At 33.3% G+C, this 10,583-nt stretch overlaps 1 long non-coding RNA gene across 1 annotated transcript in view; it reads left to right on the forward strand.

Annotated features, from left to right (window-relative positions):
* LOC111094559 overlaps window positions 1-10,088 on the forward strand; it is a 63,393-nt gene extending 53,305 nt beyond the window's left edge. Inside the window, exons 2-3 of the long non-coding RNA XR_005385512.1 lie at window positions 9,605-9,659; window positions 10,004-10,088. This is a non-coding gene — a long non-coding RNA (uncharacterized LOC111094559). The remainder of the gene's footprint in view (window positions 1-9,604; window positions 9,660-10,003) is intronic.
* The last annotated feature ends 495 nt before the right edge of the window (window positions 10,089-10,583 follow it).

Here is a 10,583-nt window from a genome sequence, read left to right on the forward strand (position 1 = left end):
ATATCACTAGAACATTTTCAGCTACAAGTTAAAAAAGGGCACAGGTTCAAGTAGCTTTAGTAATATGGAGCTTTTATATACACCCAAAAAGTCACTGAACCAATGCCATCAGAGAGGACCAAATTTTCCCATCTTTGTCTTTTTTTGTGAGGTTGTTTTTAGGCTGGCATTAGCAATGGTCACAAAACATGTACCAGTTCAAACAAACATGACAATTAAAACAAGAAGATGAAACCATATGTGCATTAAGAATAAGATAACTTTTCCCCAGGAAATGTTCAAATAATTTAGCATCTTATTTGATAGAATTATATTACCCATCGATGTTGAAACAAATTGCATGGAAAGGAAAAACGAACATAGTGTTTGACATTGTCAACTTATTCATTCAGATGTCACTGCAGTGAGGCTCCTGAAAGAAGTCTGCAAAGAAAACAAGATCAACCTTCTTTTATTTTTTTTTAATTTTATTTATTTATTTATGATAGGCACACAGTGAGAGAGAGAGAGGCAGAGACATAGGCAGAGGGAGAAGCAGGCTCCCGGTGCATGGAGCCTGCTTCTCCCTCTGCCTATGTCTCTGCCTCTCTCTCTTTCTCTCTCTGTGACTATCATAAATAAATAAAAATTAAAAAAAAAATAAAAGAAAGGAAGAAAAAAATTAAAGAAATAGCAAAAAGGGTTCTTGTAGTTCTAATGCAAAGAAAATTCAGATAATACCCATTTTTAAACAAAGTAAAATTTATATATAATGAAAGTTATGGATCAAAATTATACAAGATAATAAGTTTGGACAGAAATTCTTTCATGTGACAAACATCCTAACCAAGGCATAGAATATTTCCATACTCTAGAAAGCTCCTCACATCTTTTTTTTCCATTTCATTCCCATAACACATAAAATAACTATTTAGATTTTCTTCTTGTTCTTTCTTTCGTGCGGTCTGTCTTTCGTTTGGCTTTTTTCTTCTGTCTTCAGACTTAATCTTCCTTCCGTCCTTCCTTCTTTCTTTCTTTCTTTCTTTCTTTCTTCTTTATTACTTTCTTTTTCTTTATTCGTTCTTTTGTCTTTTTTATTTATTTTGTTCTTCTTTCTGTTCTGTTTTTGTGTTTCTTCCTTCTTCTTCCTCCTTCCTTCCTTCTTCCTCTTCTTCCTTTCCTTCCTTCCTATTTAGATTTATATCATAGATTATTCTGCATGTTCTTGAACTTCTTTTTTTTTTTTTTTTTTTTTTTGTTCTTGAACTTCTTAAACTTAGATCATATATTCTCTGTTCTTTTGTGCCTGGCCTCTTTTTCTCCAATTCATATTGACTGTATACATTTTTTTCACTTATTTATTTCCATATGGGAATAAATGTGCTTTGTTCAAACATTGTTTTATTGATGAACTTTTAGGTTCTTCAAGTTTTGATTACCATGACTACAACTGCTAGAAACATACTTGTGCAAGTATTGATGTGGACTTATGTTGTTACTGATTTGGGGTGAAGACCTAGGAGTAGAATCGTTGGTTCAGAGGGTAGATATATGTTTACCTTTACAAGAAACTCTTATTTTCCCAATATGGTTTATCACTTTATATACTCGAAAGCAGTATATGAGAGTTTTAGTTGCTCTACATTTTCTTCATTGTTTGCTGTGGTTAGTCTTTTTTTTGGGGGGGGAGGGATAGAGTTGTATTTTATTAGTTTTTAGATGATTTTTTGAGATATAATTGCCATGTAACATTGTATTAGTTTCACATGCACAACATAATGATTCAATATTTGTGTATTTAGCAATAATGATCACAATAAACCTAATTAACATTGTCATTATACATAGTTATCATTCTGTGTGTTTGTGTGTGATGAGAACTTCTAAGATTCACTGTCTTGGCAACAGTCAAATATATAATACAATGTTATTAATTATAGTCATTATCTTGTACATTGCATTCCAGGACTTCTTTATTTTATAACTGTAAATGTATCCTTTTTGACCACTTTCATCTATTTTTCCACCCCCTATTCCCTGCCTCTGGCAATCAGCAATTTGTTATCTTTAAGAATTTTTTTTTTAAGATTCAACTTAAGTGAGATCATATTTTGTTTCTTCTGACTTATTTCACTTAGCATAAGTCCATCCATATTGTCAGAAATGGCATAATTTCCTTTTTAATAGCTGAATATTTCATCATATATATATCAATTATATATATAAATATGTGGATTATATATAAAATTCATATATATACACACACATACACAAACACACCACATTTTCTTTATTTAGTCTTCCATGGATGGAAATAACACGGTTATTTCCGTGTTTGGCTATTTGTAAATAATGCTGCAATGAACATGAAGGTACCAATATCTTTTCAAGGTAGTATTTGTGTTTACTTTTGATAGATACCTAGACGTGCAATTGCTGGATCATATGGTGGTTCTCATTTTAATTTTTTGAGGAAACGACATTGTTTTCCACAGTGGCTATACTGGTTTACATTCCTACCAACAGGGCACAGTTGTTCCCTTTTGTACATATCCTCACCAAAACCCATCTCTTGCCTTTTTGTTAACAGCCATTCTAAAGTTGTGAAATGATATGTCATTATAGTTTTAATTTACATTTCCGTGGTGTTTGGTGATGTTGAACATCTTTTCATATAATTTTTGTATATCTGCATAGCTTGTTTAGAATAATGTCTATTCAGATCTCATTTTAATTGATTTTTTTGGTTATTGCATTATATAAATTATTTTTATATTTTAGATGTTCTTCAACAGATACATGATTTATAAATAGTTTTTCATTCTGCAAGTTGCCTTTTCATTTTGTTGAGGGTTTTCTTTGCTGTGCAGAACTTTTCAGTTTGATATGTCTCACATGTTTGTTTTTGTTTTTGCCTTTGCTTTTAGTGTCATGATTTTCAATTTTTGTAAACAAATTTAGTAAATAATCTTATAAGATATCTCAACTTTTGTACTGTGTCAGGTGTTTCCTAAGACCACCCTCTGGCTGCAAAATTTACTAGAAGAAACCACAGAACTCAGAAAAGCTGTTATATTTTATAATTATAATTTATTTTAGTGGAAGGATAGATTAAAATTAGCAAAGGGGAAAGATGTATAAGGTGAAGTCCTGGAGAAATCATGTATGATTTTCCAAACATCCCTTCCTAGTAGAATCCTTTAGTGGTGAACTTAATTCTCCCAGCAATGATAGTGTCAACAAGTTCCAAAGTCTGCTAGCCAGGGAATGTTACCCAAGCATAGGTCAAGAGATTTTTTTTTTTTGGGGGGGGGGAGTTTATTCTGTGAGCATGTATTGCATGACTATGATAGCTACTTAATCTCTAGACCCCCAGAAGTCAAATTAGTATAGCATAGCCCAGGACCTCAGGCATAAATATGGTTGTTTACCATAAATCACACGGTTACTATAATCTGGTCACACTGATAAAACGTAGTGCAAGGTCTCAGACATACAAAAACATTTAACCAACATCTCAGAGGTTTTCTTTCAAGAGATAGTCAAAAGCCAGTCTTTTTTCTGGAATGCACAAAAGTGGGACAACAGTGTTGCTGAGTTAACCCTTACTGTATAGACATAAAGTATCTGTATGAAAATTTTAATTATTATTGGTGTTATTTTACAATTAACTGGTATTGTGAATTGCTAAATTTTAGGTTCACTAATGATGACCATATGACAGCATAGTTTTAAATGATAACAGTGAAAAAAATAAAACAAAAACAAAAACTGACATGCTGATAAGAATAGGCAGAAAATACTGATTATATTAAGAACTTATATTAAGAACTAAATACCATACAGGATGCCTGGGTGGCTCAGTGGTTGAGTCTGCCTTCGACTCAGGGACGATCCCAGGATACTGCAATTGACTCCTGCATGGGGCTCCCTGCATGGAGCCTGCTTCTCCCTCTACCTATGTTTCTGCCTCTCTCTGTCTCTTATGAATAAATAAATAAAATCTTAAAATAAAAGAATACCATGGAGTGTAACTAGACTTTAACAATAAGATTCCAAGGCAAACTTGAAATTAGAGTAGCATGAAATACAAATGTTTAGCTTTTACTTATGCTAGATGACCGTTGTAGATTCTGAAGGAATATGTGCTCTCATGATTCACTTAAGTATCCTGAGTGATGGAATCTTTCTCTTTTTCTTAAGATTGTATTTATTTATTTGAGAGCGGTGAGTGGAGAGAGCAAGCATGAGCAGGGGGAGGGGCAGAAGGAGAGGGAGAAGTAGACTCCCTGTGAGTGGGGAGCCTGATACAGGGCTCAATACCAGGAACGTAAATTGAAGGCAGATGCCTAACCAAATGAGCTGCCCAGACACCTCTGGAGTCTCTACTTGGACATAAACTGTCATGATAGAAGAATCAAAATCAAATAACAATATGTAGTAAACCATTTGTTGTCTCGTAAAGCTTCTACCTGGGATCAACTGTCACTTCCCTCATATTTCCTTGCCTAACTCGTATTATATAACCCTACCCATGAGAATGTAAAACCTTTCTACATTTAGAAATGTTTTTTTCCAAGTTTATTGAGATATAATTGACATACAATATTGTTTAAGTCTAATATGTACAATGTGATGATTTCATATATATATTGAAAAGTATTACCACAGTATGGTTAGTTACCACCTCTAGTACATCCCCTCATATAATAACCTTTTTTTTTTTTTTTTGGTGAAAACATTTAAGATCTACACTTTTAGAAGCTATCAGGTATATAATACAGTATTATTGACTATATTCACCATATTGTATATTAGATCTACAGAAGTTATTAATTTTGTACCTGGAAATTTGTACCCATTGGCCAACATCTCCCATTTTTCTCACTTCCCAGATTCTGGCAATCACCATTCTACATTCTGTTTCTAGGAGTTCAGCATTTTTAGATTCCACATGTGAGTGATACCATTTGTTATTATTTTTTTCTATTTGTTTTGCTCTGACTTATTTTTTTCAGCATAATGCGAAGTTTCATTTGTTATTGTAAGGGTACTTAGGTTGTTTTCATATCTTCATTATTATAAATAATGCTGAAATGGACATGGGAGTACATTGAGATCCTGATTTCATTTTCTTTGGATATATATGTATAATTATTGATCAAATGGTAATTTTGTATTTAATTTTTGAGGAGCCTTCATGTTGCTTTCCATGATAGTTGTGCCAATGTATATCCCCACCAGCAGGATTTCCTTCACATCCTCATTGATGCTTGTAATTACATATCTTTTTTATTTTTATTTTTTTATTTTACATATCTTTTTAATAATAGTCATCCTAACATGTGTGAGGTAATAGTTTATTGTGGTTTTGATTTGTACTTCTCTGGCAATTAGTGATGTTGAGAACATTTGCATGTGATAGTTGGCCATTTGTAAACCTGCTTTGAAAAAATACCTGTTCAAGATGGTTTGTTCATGTTTAATCATAGTGTGTTTTGTTTTCTTACTGAGTTGTATGAGTTTTTTTTTTTTTTTTTTAGAATATTTTGGGTATTATCTCCTTAGCAGGTAGTTAGTTGGCTTGCAAATAATTTCTTTTATTCCAAGGTTGCCTTTTCATTTTGTTAATCACTTACTTTCCTGTGCAGAGATGTACTCTCACTTACTAAATTTTGCTTTCATTGCTGGGCTTTTTATGTCATATCCTACCCCACCCCCTAAAAGAAAAATCATTGCCAAGGCCAGGGTCAAGGAGTTTTTCCCTCTATTTGTTTCTAGGTGTTTTACAGTTGCAAGTCATATGCGTCTGTTTTTAATCTATTTTCAGTTCATTTTGTGAGTTGTATAATATAGAGGTACAAATTCATTCTTCTGAAAGAGATTATTCACTGTTCCCATCACCATTCAATGAAGGACTATTCTTCCACATTGATTATTCTTGGATCTTTTCTCAAATATGAGTTGACTGCAAATGTGAGAGCTTATTTCTAGGCTCTTGATTCTATTTTATTGGTCTGTATATGTTTATTCCAGTACCATATTGTTTTGATGACTATCGCTTTGTAATGTAATTGAAATAAGGAAATGCAACGCCCTCAGTTTTGTTTTGTTTTGTTTTGTTTTCTAGATGTTGCTTTGGCTATTCAGATGTTTTTGTTCTGTATGTATGAATTTAGGATTGTTTTTCTATTTCTGTGAAAATGCTACTGGAATTTTTATAGGCAGTGTATTAAGTCTATAGATTGCTTAAGGTAGTTTAGACATTTTAACAATGTTAATTCTTCCATGAACATGGAATATCTTTCCATTTGTGTTTTTTTTTTCAATTTATCAATATCAAAATTTTCGGCACATTTTTTTTGCCTTCATAGTTAAATTTATTCCTAAGAATTTTATCATTTTATCATTTTGTAACTATTATGAATGGTATTTCTTTATTTCTTTTTTAAAAAGATTTTATTTATTTATTTGAGAGAGAGAGAGTGCACAACTTAGGGGAGGAAGGGTAGAGGGAAAAGGAGAAGCAGATTCCTCACTGAGCAAGGGAGCCTGATGCTGGGCTTGATCCCAGGACCCTGGGATCATGACTTGAGCCAAAGGCAGATGCTTAAAGCACCCATGTGCCTCTGTATTCTTTATTTCTTTTTCAGGTATTTCTTGTTCACGTGTAGAAACATAATTGATTTCTATATGTTGGTTTTGTATTTGTGACATTACTCGATTGATTAGTTCTAATAGTATCTGGTGAATACTAGGATTTTCTATACATAAGATCATATCATCTGCAACAGAGACAGCTTTACTTCTTCCATGCCACTATTTCTTTTTCTTGCTTGATGCTCTAGCTAGGATTTCCACTTTGAATAGGAATGGTGAGAATGGGCATCTTTGTCTTCCTGATCATAAAGGAAAATTTTTCAACTTTCACTATTGAATATAATATTACTGTGAGCTTGTAATATATGGCCTTTATTATGTTAGGGATTATGTCTTGTCTTTTATACTGAATTTGTTGAAAGTTTTTAACATGAAAGATTTTGAATTTTGTCTTATGCTTTTTTTGCACCTACTGAGATAATATGATTTTTAATCTTTATTTAATGTGGCATATCACATTTCTTAATTTGTATATATTGAATCACCTTTATATTCCATGGTGTATGATTTTTTTAAATGTAGTGTTGAATTCAGTTTACTCATATTTTGTTGAGAATTTTTGCATCTGTTATCATTAGCTATATTGGCCTTTAGTTTTTCTTTTTTCTTTTTTTTAAAGATTTTATTTATTTATTCATGAGAGACAGAGAGAGAGGCAGAGACATAGGCAGACGGAGGAGAAGCAGGCTCCATGCAAGGAGCCTGATGCAGAACTCGATCCAGGAACTTTGGGATCATGCCCTGAGCCAAAAGCAGATGCTCAACCACTAAGCCACTCAGGCATCCCTGGCCTTTAGTTTTTCTATATTGTTTTTATCTGATTTTGGTAATGCTGACCTCAAAATAAGTTTGGAGCTTTTTCTTCTTTTTCAATATTTTGGAAGAGTTTGAGGGAATGAAAGATGGATGCTCTGATATACATAATGTTCCAGAAACAGTATTTGTATAGTAGAATATAAGAATTTGGTTTGCTTATCTGAATTTTCTAAATAATGCATTGAATAAGAGGCTCCAAAAAGTCACCTTAAGAATCTGACTTTTAATAATAATATTATTTGATAAAAAAAACAACCCCTCCTCACACATAAAAAATGCTAAAAACATTGTGCTTTATATCCTTGTCATTTATCATGTTCTATAAGGGAGAATAGTTCTGGTTTGTTAAACATTAATTAAATTCTCAAATTTAGTTCTTGCTAGTATTGATGATGCTTTAGTTGGTGAATTATTCATAATAACTAATAATAGTTTAGTTGCTTAACTTCTATTTATAATGAATGTAGTACATCATTTTGAATTTGATCTTTCCTACATTAAAATCCACATTTACCTTTCAACCCTTTATAATACTGTATAATCTTTCTTGTTTAAGAGACCTCTTAACTTTATATATAATTACAGAAGTTTGTTCAGCACATAGTGTTATATATTTCTGAGTTTAAGGTACTCACTCTGTGCTAACACCAGTATGTCTTCTCTTGTTATAAATAACATAACAAACTTTAGTGCCAGGAACCAGAACCATCAATGTAGCCAAGAAGAAAGAGTTGAAAGGTACTGAATTTAAGAAAGGTGATGAATTTACCAAACCAGCATTAGCCAACCTATTCATTAGTTTGTTTATACTTTTTATTTAAATTCCAGTTAACATATAGTACAACATTAACTTCAGGTGTACAATAATGAAACAACCCATTTTAAAATACAAAGATAAAACTAGTTTAAACTCACTGCAAAATGGGTGAATTTAGGGATGATTTGAAAGGGAAAAAGGTTCAGAAAAGGTTGTCAGACATGAATAGATATTTTTCCAAAGAAGACGTATAAATGGCTAACAGACACATGAAACGATGCTCAATATCACCCATCATCAGGGAAATACAAACTAAAACCACAGTAAGCTATCCCTTCACATCTGTAGGAACGGCTAAAATTAATATCTCAGGAAACAACAGATATTGGCAAGGATGCAGAGAAGGGGCATCCCTCTTACACTGTTGATGGGAATGCAAACTGGTGCAGCCACTCTGGAAAACAGTTTGGAGTTTCCTCAAAAGTTTAAAAATAGAACTACCCTACAATCCAGCAATTGCAGTAGTAGGTAGGTATCCAAAGGATACAAAAATAGTGGTTCAAAGAGGCATATGCACCCAGTGTTTATGGCAGCACTATCTACAATAGCTGAAACATTTAAAGAGCTCAAATGTCCACTAACTGATCATAAAGAAGATGTGTACCTGATACATACCACACACACACACACACACACACACACACACACACAGTGAAATATTACTCAGCCATAAAAAAGAAATGAAATATTGCCATTTGCAATGACATGGTTGGAACTAGAATGCAATATACTAAATGAAATCATTCAGTCAGAGAAAGACAAATACCATATGATTTCACTGCTCTGTGGGATTTAAGAAACAAAACAGATGAACACAGGCAAAGGAAGGAAAACAAAATAAGATAAAGATAGAGAAGGAGGCAAACCATAAATTAACTAAGGCACAAACAGAGAGTTGCTGAAGGGGAAGTGGGTGAGGAGATGATGTAATTGGGATTGGTATTTAGGAGGGCACTTCATCTAAAGAGCACTGAGTGCTATATGCAACTGATGAATCACTGAATTCTACCCCCAAAACTATTATTACACTATATGTGAACTAACTTGAATTTAAACTTTGGGAAAATAAAAAAGGCTGTCAAAGTCAGCCTTCAAGGTAGATCCTTTTAAGATGATCCTCCAAGGTGGACACTCATTTGGGATTGAGTAAAATTCATAATATTGCCATTTGGGATTGGTGGACACATAAGGAAATGGTGTTGAAGCAAGTAAACTGTTATCTGAAAAGGCATGGTTGCTTAGGTGAAAAGATTCTTGTCTTCAATAAATTGCACTTAAGGCATTTCCCAAAGCAAACAGTAATTTGTTGTTTTATGGTCTTATCTTTTCCAGGCAAAACTTTAAGTCACATTGACACAGATGGTCTCAGTTACCACAGACTGCTAAAGTAAGAAATAACAAGTGTTTACTATCTGTTTGGGTCTTATGTTTTGCTGAGTCTATGAAAAATGTACTGCCATCTTCATTGCTTGGCTTAAGAACTAGAGTAGGATCAGTCCCATCATCTGGTGGAAGTTGGAGTAATGTTAACTATCCTAGCCTCAAAGATCAGGACCATTATTTGTTCATTGTTTTACTTCTTCATTTAGGCTTTCAAAAATTCTCAATGGCTTTTGTTGTCATTCTACTTATATCTGAAAACAATTATACCGATATGGATATGTTCCCCTATTTTCTTGGAGCTACAACCTAAATTTTCTGTGCTTTTTTTTTTTTTTTCTGTGCTTTTAGATTGCAGAGGTCATCCCTTGCTTCACAACTGTTGAAATTCTTCAATTTAAAAGTAGCCTCATATTTGTGCATCAAAGGTAAATGTAACAAATTCCTAAACTGCTTAATTTGCAAGCTTCTCTAATCCCATTCTCTACTTCTCCTATCTTGGTTTTTATCTCAGACTCTCCAATCTCAGCTTCTTAGACTAGAATTCTGATGCTGTGACCCATTCTTGCTAGTTAGTTCCCTTACTCAATTCTACTTGTCAGATATCCATTCACTGGAATTGAGTTCCACCATAAATCAGAGATCTCCCAGAACCCAGCACAGATTCATCTGTTGCCCACATTATTATTTTTAGTTCAATTCTAAGTTCTCCATTTTCTTTGAACAATCTTTTACAAAGCCAGCCTATGGGTGCCTGGGTGGCTCGGTCAGTTAAGTGTCTGACTCTATCTCAGCTCAAGTCTTGATCTCAGGGTGGTGGGTTCAAGCCCTGCATTGGGCTCCATGCTGGGCATGGAGCTTACTTAAAAACAAAAATTCAACACCAAAAAATAAACAAAACTAGCCACTGCTACTAAATAAATTGCCCCAG

The sequence above is a fragment of the Canis lupus genome, chromosome 38 (genome assembly GCF_011100685.1).
Source record: "Canis lupus familiaris isolate Mischka breed German Shepherd chromosome 38, alternate assembly UU_Cfam_GSD_1.0, whole genome shotgun sequence".
Taxonomy (NCBI): Eukaryota; Metazoa; Chordata; class Mammalia; order Carnivora; family Canidae; genus Canis; species Canis lupus.